Source organism: Aethalodelphis obliquidens, unplaced genomic scaffold, assembly GCF_003676395.1.
Source record: "Aethalodelphis obliquidens isolate GAN/ISIS:26980383/991018 unplaced genomic scaffold, ASM367639v1 scaffold16, whole genome shotgun sequence".
NCBI classification, from domain to species: domain Eukaryota; kingdom Metazoa; phylum Chordata; class Mammalia; order Artiodactyla; family Delphinidae; genus Aethalodelphis; species Aethalodelphis obliquidens.
In genome coordinates, this window is record NW_020837960.1 from 8,421,699 (window position 1) to 8,435,258 (window position 13,560).

Sequence of the window (13,560 nt, forward strand, 5' to 3'; positions counted from 1 at the left end):
TGTGTGTGTGTGTGTGTGTGTGTGTGTGTGTGTGTGTGTGTGTGTGTATGGTGTCCTATTGGTTCTATGTCTCTGACTGACAGAAAACTAACATGGTTGGAACATCTACCATGTGTCAGGAAGCACGTTCATCAAGTTATATATATCAACTCATTTGTGGAGGCAAAATGTTCCATAACAACCATGCAAAAGAGCCTGATATATATTTTTCAGTTGCCATTCACAACGGATTATTCCAAACATCCCTCATCCATCTCCCATCCCTCCTCACTAACGCTGCATGATGTGGTGGCCAATCATAAATGCTGCTGCTGCCCTAGGGGAAGAGTTCAAAGACAGCAGTGGGCAGATGAATAACACAAGCCCATAAACATTTGAGGCCAACTATAAAAATAAAAAAGGCAACTCTCTGATAGTCTCCGATAAAACACAATATTCAGGAGTGAAACATAAAAAGTAAACACTGTGTACTGCTAAATATTTTAAAAGATAAAAAGTGGCTCCACAGATTCCATTTTAGGAAGTGCAATTTTATACTTTTTAGAGGGAAAAATAGGAATAATGTAAAATGCTAGATTAAAAAAGGAGGCATTTTGCAATTTATGTATTCTCTGAGGTCAATTCCTATTACTTCCAAGAAAAGAAACAGTCTCAGTGCCTAGTTAGAAAAGAAACTAAAGATGTGGAGTGGTTTGCATGCTGTTATATATGTGCCTGAAGCATAAACTACATTTGACTTTATTCCAGGGAGAATAAAGCCTGGAGAAAGGATACAGATGAAAGATTGTAAAATCAACAGCGTAATTGGGATGTATCTTGGTGAATTTTTTCCAGTGAAATAGAGATACATTTTTCCTAATACAGGCTGTTTGACCCCAGGCAGTGCCCCCTTTATAATTTTTTCTTAAGTACAAGACAGCAACTAGCAACAGGCACAATAATACCAATGACCACAACAAAACAATGACAATATCAGTAAGAATAATAACTTCTACCATTTATTGAGGGATTGTTTTGTGGACTCAATTTCATTGTCTTAAAATTTCTACAAAGCAATAAAGTATAAACTCCAATAAAAAGTGGGGAAAGGACATTAAAAATGCAGAAAGAAAATACAATTGCCTATAAAATTAGAAAAAGAGTGTTCAACATTACTAATAAATACAGGAATGTGAATTAAGGCAAGACTCCATTTTCACTGTATTTGTTAGTTAATGAAAATATACAGTGTGGGTGAGGATGCAGGGAAACGGGTGATTTCATCCATCACTGAGTGTTGGAAACTGCTAAGACCTTTCTAGAGGACCACTTGGCAACCGAGATTAAACCCTTAGATAATGTGTATACCCTTTGTTGCAGAAATCCCTTTTCTTGAAACTGATCCTCAGTAATGATAAATATGTATACAAAGGTTTATGTATAAGAATATTTATCACAGTATTCATAGAAGTGAAAATATGAATATAAATTAATGTGCCCAAAAGGGATTCAGTTTAATTAGGCCACATCCATATGATAGAATACCCTACAGACGAAAACAATGTGCTTCAGCAAAATATTTAGCAAAACAGAAAAATATTAAAACATTTTCAAGCAATAAAACAAATTTTAAAAGATATGTTGTTACAGTGAGTATGGCTTTGCACACCACACTTAACCTTCCCTGGGCCCCTATTTCATTACCTTTGAAATGAGAAAGTTGAACTGAATAATAACTGGATCTCTTTTCTAATGCTATAACTGGATTTACAGTTATACGATTCAAAATGTTTTGGTTTTGACCTGGAAAGTTTTCCCCTACATTTAAGAGATAGCCAATAGTTTCTGGCACTTTTAGCTCTAAATCAGATCGATGATTACTCCAATTACTCCATCAATATATGCTGTTGTGCAGATTTCACTCCAGGTGAGAGCCGGTTTGAACAGGTGGTACTAAGCAGCACCATCCATTCACCGTGAAGGCAAATTTAAGTTTCTCTTCAAAAAAGTTGGTACCATTTCACAAATGGTGTTGAGACCCCCATTTAGCTATGGGTCAATCATATCACCATGCAAATAATTGAAAGAGCTTGGATCGGTAGGGTTCCCTAGAAACACTGAACTGGTGAGAGAGAAAGAGAAAGAGAAAATGATTTATGTGTTTTGGGGGGAGCAAGCAAGTCCAAACTCTCTGGGGTAGACCAGCAGGCTAGAAACTCATCAGGAAATGATGTTGTAGTCTGGGGACAGAATTTCTTCCTCTTCCAGTAAACCTATTTTTGCTTTTAAGGACTTTCAACTGATTCTAAGAGACACACCCACATTATCTACAGTAATCTCCTTTATAAGTCACTGATTGTAGATGCTAACCACATCTACAAAATACTCTCACAGTGACACCTAGATTAGGATTTGATTAAATAATTTGGAGCTATATAGCCTAGCTCAGCTAACATAGAAAACTAACCATCAAAGAGCTTGTATGAGTGTTTCCCTTCTAACCAGGCTACAATCAATCTCTCTAAAAAAACAAATAAAAATATTGCTTGGACTTGCAAGTAAGCAAAGATTGGAGAGAAGTAGAGGCCTTAGCACATATCTGGACCAAGACTCTCAAGCTATCTACCTCATCAGAAATCTCTCTCCATTTCTCACCTCTGATGTCTTTACCTAAGATTTACTTTCAGACAGTTCCTTGTAAGTGGTGACTGATAGTAAAATTACCATGTAGGGAGGCAGACGAAGGAGGCCAGTGTGGAGATCTACACAGATAAACATGCACAAGCGGAACATTTTCTTACCTTGTGTCTGTAGCCATTGCATGGTCTAAAGATATTTCCCACTTTGTTTCTATTACCAAAAATGGGACTTTGTCTAAAGAGTACCACCCTGGTTGTGGCACATTAAGACCAGGCATTTGCTCTGGTTTTCCCTGGCTTTTCTAAATCCATATACATGGGCATATGAACCAATGTATTTATTTCAGGAAGCTGTTATTTGAGAACGATGTACATAGTTTAAAAATGCAGTTTAGAACAATGAGAATGGTCTGAATTCTTAGAAACTTGTCTTACTAAGACAATTGCTGTCACTTATCTCTAGTTTTTCTAATCCAACAGATGGGAGGTTATTCAGCTTTCAAAAGTCTCATTCTGTTAAAAAAAAAAAAGTCTCATGCTGTAGTTTGGTTACCTTGGCACTAGGTGAAAGACATTTTTAACAATAATGATCATACTGTGCAAACCATAAAACATAAGCCCTCGTGAATTTTGCTGATATCTCAGAATGGATCCTGTGATCAAACTTTGAAGTTAATCATTCAATGCCTTCCCTTTAAAATATATATATACATATATATGCACATATATATACATATTATATATATATATATACATATATATTATATATAGTTGATTCCCTTACTTACTAAATAACCAATAAATTAAGAAAATAAAGTCAGAGGCTCCTAGATTTGATCATTTCCTCACTATTTCTTACCTGTCTTACAATTTGGATGATTTTCTAGAAATTTGAGTTAATTTAACTTAAAGAGGTAAGTTGATGAAGAGAGATCAAAGGAGGCAGATTTTCTCAACTAGAAATGAAAGATTGACAGAGAAGATTCCCAGTTAATAAACATGGCCACCCAGAAAGGAGAACACATACAGGTGATCAATTTAATGATGAAACAGAAATCATGGAATTGACCTTCTTGAGCTGTTACTAGTGTAACTTGCCTTGCAAATGATTACTAATACTATTTCAGCCCAGTCACTTTTCTGGGCCACAGTATTTTCATTGATTGGTCTTACTCTTATTGACATGACAAGAATATAGCATCTTCTACAATAACTACTGAGTCCTCCCCATGAACAATTTCCTGGTGGACAGACGGTGTTGGGCTTTCTAAGCTCATGCCTATCTGTCATTATGTTCACTTTGAATAATTTAGGTGCTGGACTCAAGGTTTACTTCCATGGGTAACTTAGATTATACCTTCACACATTAGGTGTTTCCAAACTGAACTGTATTAAATTGATTTCTCACCACTTCTCATGAATTTTTATTCATTCAAAGAAAAGGCTAATGTTTAACAGGATTTAAAGTAGACTGTGAGTTGCAGTGACTAAGTAACAAATTAATAGAATGTCACATAAAACTTTTCCTTCAACAGAACAAAATTTCCCTAGAATAAAACTATTTCTCCCTGTTGCCCTTGGCAATACAGATAGGAAAACTGAGGTAGTGGACACACGAAACATTTAATTTATTCGTGCTCTGTTGAAGGTTGTCAGGAGGTAGGTAAAACTTGTCTGCAAAACATGGGGAAATCCCATGCCATCAAAGCAAGTTTATTCTTCTCTTCATGATTTTATCTGTGTCTGACACATAAACTCATCCAAATTTCTCCCCAGACCTCACCCCCATTCTTCCCCATCATTGGAGGTTGCTCCACTTCAAACAACTACTTACTTTATTTGCACATTTTAAAAACATTTTTATTGGGGTAGAGTTGATTTATAATGTTGTGTTAGTTTCAGGTGTACAGCAAAATGAATCTGTTATCCATATACATATATCCACTCTTTTTTAGATTGTTTTCCCATATAGGTCATTACAGAGTATTGAGCAGAGTTCCCTGTGCTATACAGTAGGTGTTTATTAGTCATCTATATATATAGTATATATAGTAGTTTATATATAGTAGTGTGTATGTGTCAATCACAATCTTCCAATTTATCTCTCTTCCCTCAACCCCCAGTACCTGTGTTTATTCTCTACATCTGTAACTCTATTTCTGTTTTGCAGATAAGTTCATTTGTAGCCTGTTTTTAGATTCCACATATAAGTGACATCATAGGATATGTGTCCCTCTCTGCCTGACCCACTCCACGCAGCATGACAATCTCTAGGTCCAACCACACTGCTGCAAATGGCATCATATCGTCCTTTTTCGTGGCTGAGTAGTATTCCACCACACACATGTACCACATCTTCCCCATCCATTCTTCTGTCAATGGACATTTAGGCTGCCTCTTTGTCCTGGCCACTGCAAATAGCACTGCAATGAACATCAGTTGCACAACACCTTAGTGCCATGAGCACCCAGAAGATGGAACCATAGTTCAGATCAGCTAGGATCTCAGCTTTGCCTGGATGTACTCCAAATGTGTGCTTCTAGTGCATTTCCTCCTGCAATTGCAAAAATACAAATATCCTTTATGCTTTTTCTTCTCCTTATTAAATCTATTTCTTCCCAAGTGCCAATGGACCAGCACTTTTCCTAAAATTGACCCACTTATCTCAGTTTATTTCCACCAGCTATGCTTGATCATTTCTGCTCACCCAGCACAGCAGCTTTCCTCGTTCCAGCCATATTGACATTCACTGCTTGCAGACATAGCAATTAATACACTATTTCCCAAATAAAATACTGGAAATGTTAACATGTGTTCTGGGGGAAGGAAGAAGTGTTTGTTTTTTTTAAAACTTTGCAAAGTGCTGGGTTAAAGATTTTTAAATGTCTTCACTGCAGGTCTTTTCAGAGTTTTTAAGCTGTAATATGTACAGTAAAACCCCTAAAAAGTGGAATAGAAAATCTATAACTCCATGTACTATATGACCTAGTTCTTAGCTTCATTTACTATCAGAGAAGCATTGCATATAGAAAATAGAGTACTAAGTTCAGCAGCAGTTAATTCAGGATTACTAAGTAACACTCCTTAAATTAGCTTCATTAATGACCTGTATGACAGCATTTTTTGCTGTGGTTATTATATTTATTTATACTATGCCTTCTTTATACCAAAAGAATTTATTATGACTTCAAAAGTACTTTAAAATACCAAAAAATATAAATTAAATGAAAGGAGAAATCAGAGTGGAAAAAAAAATGGAAAGAATGTTAAAATAAAACCAGAGTTTAAAAAAAAGCATAGTGGGTCCAAACCCAGCTACGCATTAATAGTCAATTGGAAAGGTTTGTAAAATACATCTTCCCAGCCCCCACCACAGAGCTACTGAATTAATATTTTTAATAAGGTCCCTAGGTGATTTTTCAACCAATCTGGGAGATCAGAAATCAGAAATTCCTGTTTTGATAGACAGCATCCTTAACAGTGTTCTTGTTAAAGTTATTTGAGCAGCTGCTTTAGCCCAAGATTCCACCTCCACAAGGAAATATATACTTGGTCAATTACTTGAAGATATTTCTTTAATGTATTTTCAATTGTCTCCCTATTCAATTACAGGAATTTCCTATAAATAAATATTATATTTGAGCTCTACTTCTCTGAAAGCCTGTGATTCTATTACCCAATTGACATATTCAATACAGTCAGTGAATATTTATTTGGAAAACACTGAACTACAATAAAACACAACTTAAAAACAAAAACTTTCATTTATAAGCATACCCCCTTCTCTCTAACTCAAAACCATCAGCATTAATTGGTGACAGAATTCTCCACTTCTGAAAGCTATATAAACAAACACAGATGTCAAACAAGAAACAGATTGATAGGATACACAAAATTATCTCAGTTGTCTTACAAGGAGACACTGAATATATTAAACAAGAGTTGGAAAGAAAATTTAATTTACAAATCTCACGGGAATATTGGCTTCATACAGTAACAGTTCTTATACTATGAATTTTCCCTCAAGGAGGGAACACCAATGAAGATTAATCTCTAGAAATGTTCACATTCTAGTACAAAACAATAAAACAGATCAGAAATTATCTAATCAATGTTGGAAGAAATGTCAAAATAAAAGCACAGATTTGCATTCCTTCTGGGGCTGCTTACAATTGCTTAGTTTTGAAAGAGGAGGAGTTGAGGTTTTTTAAGGATGTGCTCAACAGACAGGAATAAGAAAAGAATGGCTTCAAAGAGTGACGAGAGCTCTATCAGCTTGGGGTCGGGAGGGCTTGTCACCGCAAGTGGCTGCTGCTTATTGGAAATGTTAAGGACCACAAGGACATGGTTTTTCTTTGTTATCTCAGGTCCAAGAAGAGCAAGGAAAGGAAAAGCCAACAATGGTGAAAGGGACGGGAAAATAAAATGCGGCTCAGTAAAAGGAAGAACTCTATGACAATTACAAGCTAAAGTGAGTTACCTGACAGTAGACAAGTACAGAAAGAAGGTATTGGACCATTTGACTGTGTCAACTGAAAAAAAAGAAAGCACAGACTAAAAGCTGAGGATTATGATTTATTCGGTGGACTTACTGAGGACTTAAACCCAGAATACAGTCTTCCAGGTAGCTCTGAGGGACTATTCTGAAGAGGTAAGGGACGGCCCAAGATATATAGGAATTTTTGTAAAACAAACAAAAAACAGTCAAACATCAAAAGGTTACTGCTAATTAAAGAAAACAAGACATGGCAAATTAATGAATTTTATACTCTTCTGTAATTGGGAAGATGCAAGAGTCTGGGCGTATTGAAATTATTCCTTTGATATGCACCTTAACTATCTAGGGCCAGTATTCTGGTTTTCTCCATCCTCAGGGTGCACCACTGAGTGTGGCTGTGGTGGCTGATAGCTTGGTGGCCCCAGCATCTTTTGTTTACTGAAATGGCAGGTGACATTCTTTGTCCATGACTGGCATGTTGTGGAGCAGTAGATTTCAAACTCCCAAGTGTATCTGAATCACTGAGAAACCTTGATAAAACAATCTGCTGGGCCATAGTTTCAGAGTTTCCAATTCAGTAGATCTAGAATGAGGCCCAAGAATTTACATTTCTAAAATCCCCAGGTGGTGCAAACTCTGTTGGTCCAGGGTCACATTTTGAGAATCTTCCCTTGTAGAGTATGGGCAACAAATTCCCATGCCTAGAGTATCCAGATAAGGTGACTCTGTTGGGACTGATTGCTGCCCTGGGGGTACACAGGTTAAGTGTTCTTGTTTCTCAACCTCAATCAGAATGTTAAATTTCTATAACAAACCTCTTGATTTTTAAATATTAGCAACTGATTTTTTTTTTTTAATTTTGAAAACTAAGTGAGCTAAAAAACATGTATCCATAGGCCCAATGAAGCCTGTGTACTCAGAGTTTGAAGTCTTTTGCAGAGGAATTCCTGCAGCAAGTAAGAGATTTTGTTTTAAAAATGTATAGATTTAGAATGACTCTTCAAAACTAAAGGTGAAGTTCAAAGACCCAAGTTGTCAAAAATAAGAAGTACAACAAAGTGTCAAATAGTAAAAAATACACCAACAATATCTTATTTTTTCCAGTGTCCTAAGTACTTTTATGTATTACCTCATTTTATCTTTAAACTTATAAATGAAGTGAGGAATTTATTGTCATCTCCATTTTCCAGGTTAAGAACCTGAGACTCAGAGAAGTAGAATATCCAGAATTTTAAAACCCTATTGTGAAACATTTGTACTATTTTCCTATAGCAATAGCTGATGCTTTTAAAGGTTATTCACAGCCATGCCTACTTATAACACTTGAGGAAACACCTCTTTTAAAAGTTTAAGTGTAGATTGGGATGGGATCCATGTTGGCTCAAGAGCAGGTAGGCTGGGCAACCACCAAGATAACCATTATCAACAAGAAGTAATTATGAACAGTACTAAATTCAAAGTACTGTGCTTACTAAAATAACATCTGTGGAACCTATAAAAAATATAAATGCCCAGGCCCTAGTCCTGAGTATTCTATTCTAGAATGTCAGAGGTCAATGGGAACGAATGACTTTCCACTATCACTTTCCAGTTAATGCTTAATTGTTCCCCAAGAGGCTGGATTTTAATTGAAATGTTTTTACCCAGCTCTTTTCTTTTGATAAAAATTGTGACCATAAACAGAAAAGCTAATTCGTTATAAAGATATTCAAGGAAGAAAGTACTAAATTGTTCCAATGAATAAAAATCCATTTTCTTCTTCCAGATAACCAGAGAAAAGAGATGATTCTGTTCTTTTGATAAGATATTTTATATTCAATAATTTTCAGTTCAGGAACTTATTTTCTTCCTGGCTAAAGCCTTCAGTCTGGAGCCTCTGTCAGCTATGTGTTCTTAATTCATGACCAATGGCGCTTTGTCTTTTGTCTAGACCCTTTATGTAATATATTACATACCACAGCCCAAGGTCTATGTGATTAGTAAAGTTTCTTAAGTATGATCTAAGAGAAAAAGCAAAATAAAACAAAAAACATAGAAAAGGAGGAACGGCCATGTTTTTCCAAACAAAGCAAAAGGATAGAAATAAAAGTTTTCCAACTACTTAAAGTTAAAACCACCCTAGAAATGCATAGTTGTCTGGTCATTTGATATAAATATGAGCGCCCATATGTATAAATCTATTGATAACACATACCAGCTCAACCTCCATTCTTTCAGTCTGAGACTTCAATGGAATAGAGTAGTCATCTTATACCTGTGGTTTTGCTTTCCAACTGTTTCAGTTGCCCAAGGTCAACCACAGTCTGAAAATATTAAATGAAAAAATTCCAGAAATATACAATTCATAAGTTTTAAGTTTCATGTGGTTTTGAGTAGTGTGATGAAATCTCGTGCCATCCTGCCCCATCCTACCAGGAATGTGAATCATCCCTTTGTCCATCATATCCAGGCTGTACATGCTACCCTCCTGCTAGTATAGGAAAAAACAGTATATATAGGATTTGGTACTACTCATGGTTTCAGGCATCCACTGGGAGTCTTGGAGCATGCCCCCTGGTGGATAAGGGGGCAACTACTATAATTATCTCCCTGCTCCCAATGAGGGGGAAAGAGGAAAATCATGGGCTTTAGAATTGTACTTGGTGAGTCAAGTGACTTTTTAGTACATCACTTAACTTTTCTGCATCTTAGATTCCTCCTTTGACTGAAGAAAAAAAATAAAAGCAAGAACAATTATACTTATTTACTGATAGTTTTATGAGGGGTTAAGTGAAAGAAATGACATACGTGACTAGGGATATGGAGCCTGTAGTAATTTCCCAATTTATTTTTATTTCTTTTCTGTCTTCTTTTTTGTCTTCCACCTTCAGCATTTACTTCTGAGTATGGTTAGTGTAAATCAGGTTCTCTCAACCTCTGCACTCGTGACCTTAAGACCAGATCGTTCTTTGTCATGGGAACTATAATGTACATTGCAAGCTGTTTAGTAACATCCCCATTCACTACCAACTAGGTGTCAGTAACAGCCCACACACACACGATGACACCAAGAAAGTCAGCAGATACCGCCAATTACCTCTTGAGAGTAGGAGAGAATCGTGCTTAGGTGAGAAGCACTGTGTAAATACAGGGACAGCTGTAAGAAATAGACCCAGATTTGCTTGTGCTTCTGACCACTCCGCTGAGAGGGAAGAAATTAAGCCTGTGAACAGGCTTAAATCTCTCTATCTTTAAGCCTTAGTGTGAGAGGATAGGAAGCGGAATCATCAAAGTAATGAATGACTCCTTCACTAAGGTATTGTTTATGTGAGAAACACAAAGACAAAAAAGAAAGAGCAAATCGCGTCTCTGAAAGCCTTCCATATTCAGGCAGACTTTTAGATTATAATCCCAGGGAAAAGTAATTTATCTCTCTTTCTCCCTCTCCCCCTCTCCCTCCCTGCCTTCCTGCCCCTCCCAGCCTCAAGTATGCTTTTGGCCTCAATAAATTAGTGTAATAAAAACAATACTAAAATATATAGTGTTCTTGAGGATATTTCCAAAGTACAGTATTACAGAGAGAGAGTCTTGAATAAATAGATTGTTGTTTTAAACTGAATTCATGATACTATTAAGTTTTCAACCTCGTAGTCTGGAGAGGAGGATTTCAAAGATAAATTATCTTGGTATTTTCATTTCAGAAACAGGTAATAAGTGGAACACAACAATTTCCAGAGTCTTCCAGACACACATAATCTACTTTATGCAACCAGTCACCAGTCTGAGGTTTCTCAAAGAGGTTTACTTCACAGTCAGTCGGAGAAGCAGCAGAATTTGTGGTGACAGCACTGCCTACATGGTCAAGATGGATTATCTGATGAATAAATTCAGAGAGAAGGGGATCGAGGGAAGGACAAGGTGAAGTTCAAAACTAAAATTAAAAGATAAAATAGGTAAAGTGAAACATAGTCAAGTTAGGAAGCAAGGGGAAAAAAGCAGACATAATGTTCCATTTTCATGTACCGAATATTTGGATACACTATATTTCTGAGAAAATGTGATTGTGAAAATATAAAATATTTGCTTCTCCTCAGAATGTGTTCCTCCTCGCTCTCATATCTTGTTTTATAGGCAACAAATATCCTCAAAGATATACAACACTGATCTCTCCTGACTACTGTTTATGAGACACATGCCTTTTCAGAGCCAGCATCAGGAAGTGTCTCTTGTATCAGGGGAACCCGATGTAATAGGAAGGGAGAAAATTGTTTCTATCACTCCTGTATGAATAAGGAAATTGAAGATTAAACAGGGTACTGCTTGTGCTCTGAAACTTGTGGTTAATTTAATCAGATACCCTGGTGGTTCAGGGTCTTAATAACAAAAAAACAATTTCCCTTGATAATGGATCTTCCTTTTTTTTTTTTTTTTTTTTGTAAAGTTAACGAATTGAGGGCTGGAAAGATGCAGAAGAAAATGCACCTTACATGAGGAAAGGATGCTATATGACAAGGTAGCAGTAGCACTTGGAGATTATTTAAGAGCACTATAGAGTTTTTGACGCTTGTGTAGCATCTTACATTAGAAAACATGTACGCAGAGCTCTGGCGTGGAAGACTGGAGAACAAGAGAGGGAAGAAGTCTCTTCCTAGCACTGGCCTTAGAGATAGGAAAGGTCTCTTGCACCCAGCTCTCCTTGTGTTCAAGAAAAGGAACAGTAAAGGAGCCGGTGTGTAGACCCCCAGGCCCTGAGGTCTAGGATTTGAGTATAGATTAGGGAAGTGAGCTAGAACAGCCAGCTCAGGGGCACTGGGGCTGCCCCTGCCTGGGCCCTGTCAATCAAGCCCTCACCAACATTTGACATCTCACCTCCTGTCATGTATATGAGTGATAATATCTGAGTTAAAGAATAATTTGTGGTGCAAAGAGTCCATGTCTCAGTCACAGCCGTGCCTCAAGATGCTGCAGCACCCAGATGGCTCCTGATCATTTTTCTTCTTTGGACTCTCACTGCCCTCTACCCTCCAGTCAAGCCTTACAGAGTCTCACATGGCAAAATACCATCAGCAACTGAGCTCGCCAGCGCAAAACCTTCATGACAACAAAAGACAACTGATTTGATATTCAAAACACATTAGGGCACCTGGAGTCAAGTCTCTTGAGTCAGTGCCCTTTGCTTAGCTCCCTGATCTCTCTATTTCTTTGGTGAACCAACAAATGCAGATTCCTGCTGCCTTGATGCTCCTCAGACAAGCCAGCATGGGCAGAACTGTCTTGCTTTGCTGTTTGCTGAAATAGAGGCCGCAGGAAAGATGGATTTTCCTTAAACCAAGAACTAAATTAGAGGTTTAAAACACCCTCTATGGATTACACTATGGAACTGTCCTTTTCAAAATGCTGGTTCCTCAACCATTTTCCCAACTATGAGGAATCTACCATTGACTTACTATCTCAGAAATGAAGGCATAGGGTGTCAAGACAGAGGAGGGTAAAAAGTGAAGTGCCAAGAAGTAGCCAAAGGTGTTAACTAGCATAAACAAGTGTCTCTTGCATACAAATTCCAGTGGCTTATGCTGAGGAAGGCACTAAGATGTTGCCCCATAGAATCATAGCCCTTCAAACTCTCAAGAGCCTTAAGGGTAGTCTGGTCTAACTCACATCCTATTTCTTATAAAAAGTATGAAACAACAGATCCACAGTGGATGGGTGCATTGGTCAAAATCAACCAAGTTATATTATATTTATCTTCTCATTAGCAAGAACTTTGAAGAAGCTGAGATTTTTTTATCCTACTTACAAGCTAACAAGTTAGTATATCCCAGTATCACAGATACTGGCAGAAGACATGAGACTCCCGGTTCAGAGACAAAGGTCTTTATTGCTCACAGCAGTAACAGTAGCCAGAGAATCAATATTTTCTTGTGCCAGTTCCCTGATCCCCAGTTTCCATGAGGAGATTTGAAGAGAACAAGATGACAGCCTCATGTGCAGGAGAGAAGCCCCAAGTTTAGGGAATCTAATTTTTTTATAATGGACCAGAAGCACAACTGCCCTTTGCTCTAGGGAAGTAGTCATTATTTTCAGGAAACTATAGTCAAGATAGTCCAGAAAAAAGACAGTCGGTGCCTCTGCTTGCAGGTTGTACAGAAATATCAGAAACCCATGGGATTCACTTCCAACATCATCCTTTCTACATCATCTGGGCTTTCAGCAGATTTTTCTGACTACACCACTCAGTCACTCTGATACACCTTTCCGACTGAGGCTGCAACCAAACCTGTCAGTTTGCCTCATGTGGCATCATAGTAAGGCTACTATCAATAGGACTCTAAGCAGTGGGATGAGGCCAACCTGCAGTGTTGACCTCAGTCATGCCTCCCCAACTCCAGGTCCCAGACCAACCAATGGAACAAACCCCATAAGCCATCAGGATCTACCTTAGGAAGCAAGTTGATTTCTCCTTCT